The sequence below is a fragment of the Pygocentrus nattereri genome, chromosome 3, assembly GCF_015220715.1.
Source record: "Pygocentrus nattereri isolate fPygNat1 chromosome 3, fPygNat1.pri, whole genome shotgun sequence".
Classification (NCBI taxonomy): Eukaryota; Metazoa; Chordata; class Actinopteri; order Characiformes; family Serrasalmidae; genus Pygocentrus; species Pygocentrus nattereri.
Window position 1 is genome coordinate 50,149,503 of NC_051213.1, and position 5,166 is coordinate 50,154,668.

Sequence of the window (5,166 nt, forward strand, 5' to 3'; positions counted from 1 at the left end):
CCAGACACCACACGTTTATGGTCCCTGTAGCTCATACATTTGTAAAGAGTCCTTTAACCGGGCAGTTGTTTTAATAAGGGGGCAGGTTCGGGGGCGAGGAGGAGCAAACGAGGTGGGGGGGGGGGGGGGGTTGAAATGGATTACTGCTGCTCATTCAAACTTCTGTGCTGGGGATGGGCACTTTAAACACGGTCCCTACCCACCATCTATCTATCTATCTATCTATCTATCTATCTATCTATCTATCTATATAATCAATAAACGAACCAGCATTAGTGCTGGATCTCATCTTCGCCATCACAGCATGAAACTTCCAAACATTCCAACTTTTCCCAACTTTCCCTGCGACTTTTTTAGGGACACATGCTGAAATAAATACATCAGATTAATGTCTATATTAAAGCGGAACGACCTCGGGAACGTTCCCTGCATCCCTTCGTGCTCCTCAGATCACTTTCTCAGCCAGTTCATTGTGTTGCAGTGAGTTTATATTTGCTGCAAAGCTGAAGGGGCTGCAGCGCCTCTGTGTGGCAGCAGGGGGCGCCATAATTCTGGCTCATTGTTGGCCCCCGAGTCCAGATGCTCGAAGGTGAGTTTCGCTGACTGTTTTAAAGAAAAGTGCGTGATTGAGTGGCTGAGATGATTTCAGAGTGGTGGAGCTGGTGTAGGTGGGAAGTGGGGGTGGGGATATGGGGGGGGGTCCACATCCACATCCACATCACTGATATTTCGCTACCGTTTTATTTCTGCATAATTGGTCACACAGTCATTCAGAGAGCTCTGGTTGTGAAAAGGTCGATTGTACAACACAAGTGTAGCCATTCAGTTCCCTATCCCAAACCAATTTTTTGCAAATTTGGTGGAGTTCCCCTTCAAGTCTTGAGCAGGAGGTGCGTTCTTTGTGGGCTGAGATGGTCCCGGAGCTGGAAAGCAGTGCACAAGTTTACAGAAGGCGCTTTTTTAGGTTAAAAGCGAGGTTTCGGTTCAGTCTTCAGTGTCCGGCGGTGAGGAGCGCTGTGGGTCCACTGTCTGTGAACGGAACCGAAGGACGCGTCTCCACCAGGAACCTCTGAAGATCTAAGAAGAGCTCCAGAACTTTTCATGTTCAAATTTCACAGTTATGCTGTTTAATCACAGCGATGCAGTAAATATGGAGAACCTCCTGACTGCACTGCATTTGAAGCTGAAGGGGAAGTCCAGCAATATTTCAAAATTCCCCCATAACTCAGGGTGTGAGGTGTAATCAGAGAGATCCAGAGGGTTTGGAGTGAAACGGTTCAGACGTCTTTACCGTGGTGGTGATGGGAACCAGGCGTCGCCATGACTACAACACAGATATAGACACTTTATTCACCATCCAGAACCTCCAGAGAACCTACACGAGTCTTCTGAGCTTATATGGAATGTTGATGATGGAAAACAGTGGAAAATCTGGAATAATGAGTTTTCTTTGGGGACTATTTTGCCGCACAGCGCCCTGCATGTCTCCCTCCACCATGAATGGAGTTGAAGTTCTCTAAACTCTCATAAAACAGCGTCTCAGTCATCAGGCAGTGAATTCAGAACCAGTTCATGTAGGAACTTTCTGTAGGAGCTTTTAGAGGGACGTCTGGTTCCTATCACCAACACTGTGAGGAGCTTTTAGAGGGACGTCTGGTTCCCATCACCACCACTGTGAGGAGCTTTTAGAGGGACGTCCGGTTCCCATCACCAGTGCTCAAACCGCTCAAACCGCTCTGTTTTAACATTACATCCAAATGAAAGCATCTCCAGTTGACAGGACAGAGACAAAATAAGTTCTTCATTTTTAATGCAGGTTACTGTAAAGAGCAGCTCTGGAGCATTTCTATCGGCTCGTTCACTCATTTTAAAGGACAGCCGCCCTGTTTAAGTGAGGTAGACAGATAAGATAAATTGGAGTAGTTATCGTAAAGCCTTGGGAATAAATGAACATGCCCCCCCCCCCCCATCCCCCCCACCCCCCCACCCCCGGCCCTTAAAAAAGACTGTGTGCCCATTTGGCAGTAGCACTGGGGGCCCATTCTGGCAACCGTCCATTCATGTGAAAATCAAGTTCCCTACGTGTTAATTTAGCCGAATGTTTATTTGGCTGGGAATACACAACGGCGGTCCGTGGGGAAAGTGGTGCGCTAATGCTAATTCGGCTACAGAGGAACTCCCAGGGAGGCGTGCCGAACATGAAGGCTCTGTCTTCTGCTAGTAGTCCGGAGAGGCGCTGAGGGCCTGCGGCTGACGAGCTTAATGCCTGGCGGGGGGGGGTTTCTACCCCTAGCTGACTTTGATGAACAGCAACCATATGTTCTGCTGACTCACTTAAAGCCCCCGGACCGCGTTGGCCAACGAGGGCCCGGCACAAAACTCCATTGTGCTTGGCGGCGTATGGATCCTATCCTTCCCTTCCAACCACCCTAAATACCACCTAGGGGTCCGTGCCGCGCCAAGACATGAGAGAGAGCGAGCGCGGAGAGTTTACTTTAGTTTTAGCTTGATGGACCCGGAAGGCTCTTTGTTGATTCCTCTGCGAACAATGGCATCATTGAGAGCCCCATGTGCTGCCCATTTCACATTCTGCCTTGATCAAAGACACCGATGTAGGCTAGTTATTGTTTCGCATCGGGATTGGAACCAGAGCGAACACAGCCAGACGCTTCAGAAGCGAGGCTTCGCCGTCGGCAGCGGCTTTAGCCGAAGATTAAAATATTCTGCGGTGCTTAAGCTTCCCTTGCAACCTCCAGCTTCTTCCCTGTTGCGCTGCCGAAGTTCAAAGCCAGCGCGGTTTACTCCTAAACACTGTCCCCGTCGATCTGTGAGGCGCTCCGACATTTTCCCAGCTGAAGATCCTGGACTGAGAATCCTCCTCAGCTGCCAGGCGTGAATGATGAATCGTGACCTGGGGGCCTGCGCTGATAACTAATTAGGATATGAGGACAGTCTGAGTGGTGCCTGCTGGCCTCCTCGTGTTTTTCTGTGCTCTCGTGGGCCCGGACGTGATCTCGTAGCGAGAAGGTCTGGGGAGAACCATGAGAAACGAGAACATCTGGGGAGAACCATGAGAAAATTTGGGCTAAATGCTGGGGGAACAAGTCAACGGTGTAATTTCCAAACCAGTCCTCTCCAGGCTCATTTGTGGTGAATTGTGGTGGGTCATTCTCAGCACTGCAGTGACGCTGACGTGGTGGTGGTGGTGTGTTAGTGTGTGTTGTGCTGGTGCGAGTGGATCAGACACAGCAGTGCTGCTGGAGGTTTTAAACACTGTGTCCACTCACTGTCCACTCTATTAGACACTCCTACATCGTCGGTCCACCTTGTAGATGTAAAGTCAGAGGCGACAGCTCATCTGCTGCTGCACAGTTTGTGTTGGTCATCCTCTAGTCCTTCATCAGTGGCCACAGGACGCTGCCCACAGGACGCTGCCCGCAGGACACTGTAGGCTGGATATTTTTGGTTCTCAGTCCAGCAGCAACACTGAGGTGTTTAAAACTCCAGACTTGCTCAGACCAGCGCGACACACACTAACACACCACCACATCAGTGTTATGCAGTGCTGAGAATGACCCACCACCCAAACAGTACCTGCTCTGTGAGGGTCCATGGGGGTCCTGACCACTGAAGAACAGGGTAACAGAGTATCAGAGAAACAGATGGACTACAGTCTGTAACTGTAGAACTACAGAGGGGAACTAAACGGTCAGTGGAGCTGATAAAGTGGACAGTGAGCGTAGAAACAAGGAGGTGGTCAGAATTACCTACATCACCCTCAAGGCTTGAGTGCTGAAACTAAAGGAGCGCCAAACGTGTCTTGGCTGATAGACGATGTTTAGGGCAAAGAGAGGAAGTTGGGCGAGTTTCTGCTGAACTGGAGCCTGAATGTGGTGCTGCTCCCCTTCTGCCGGGCGGTGAGAGATGACTCAGGCTGCAGAGGAAGGTCTGAAGGGGAGTGTGCGGGAACAAGTCCACCGTTTCTCTCCACTGCTCATTGTTTATCTGCTGCACTTATAAATCATGATTAGCGTTTTCGTAGCTGTTCCCACAGGCCTCTTTAGATTTGTCCTAATTTGCCCACATGGAAGAAAGTAGTCCTCCCTTCTCTTTAGGAGAACCCTCCAAAACCAGTCCTACCTTGGTGGGAAAGAGTGGGCGGGGCTACGATTACTGGATCAAAGGGGACTTTTTTTTTCATACTTTGGTTGCAGACCAATCAAGATTCCGCACAAAACACAAAACTGGTCACAAAACCCCCCCAGCACATGCAGTTTAGCCCCGCCCACTCCACCTGCGTCTGTTTACTCCCGCCCATTTTGCCTACAGCAGTTTAGCCCCACCCATTCAGTTTATACCTGATCATGCTGAAGTTATAAGGAGTGTTTCTCAGCTCACATTGCCTTGTGAAGGAGGCCCAATGCAGGGCAGCCAATCCAAACAGAACTCATTTACATATATCAGTCTTAAAGGCACAGGAACGAAAATCGCCTGTTTAATTCTAAGGAATGAAATGATGGTGAAAAAATGAATCATGGTATATAAATCTGAGTCATCTCAATGAATGGTCCAGATCCATCTCAATTTCTAAAACATTTAATAATAAACACCGGCTCCCAGTGAGGCTGCTGAAGGACAAGGCCGAGCTGCTGGACCGAAGCCGTGCTCGTTCAGAGCTTTGGGTTTCGGGCTTTGGACGGACTGTGGTGGGGCCGGGCTCAGTTCTGTGAAGTAATGAGAGAAGGTGACCTTCGACCTCCGAAGGAAAGCACCTTACTCGCTGCTAGCCGGCGCTCACTTTTTCCACAATTAGCTGCGCCGTCATCTCTGGTCGGCAGTAATTGGCTCTTTCACTGACCGGCGGTCATTATCATCAGGCTCAGAGCGACTCCCGACTCCATAGGAACTCCAACATGTGTTTCTCTGAGAAAGAGAGAGAGAGAGAGGGAGAGAGAGGGAGAGAGAGGCAGAGAGAGTGAGGGAAAGAGAGAGAGAGGGAGAGAGAGAGAGGGAGAGAGGGAGAGAGAGAGAGAGAGAGAGTGAGGGGGGAGGGAGGGAGAGAGAGGCAGAGAGAGTGAAGGAGAGAGAGAGGGAGAGAGAGAGGGAGAGATGAGAGAGAGAGACAGAGAGAGTGAAGGAGAGAGAGAGGGAGAGTGAAGGAGAGAG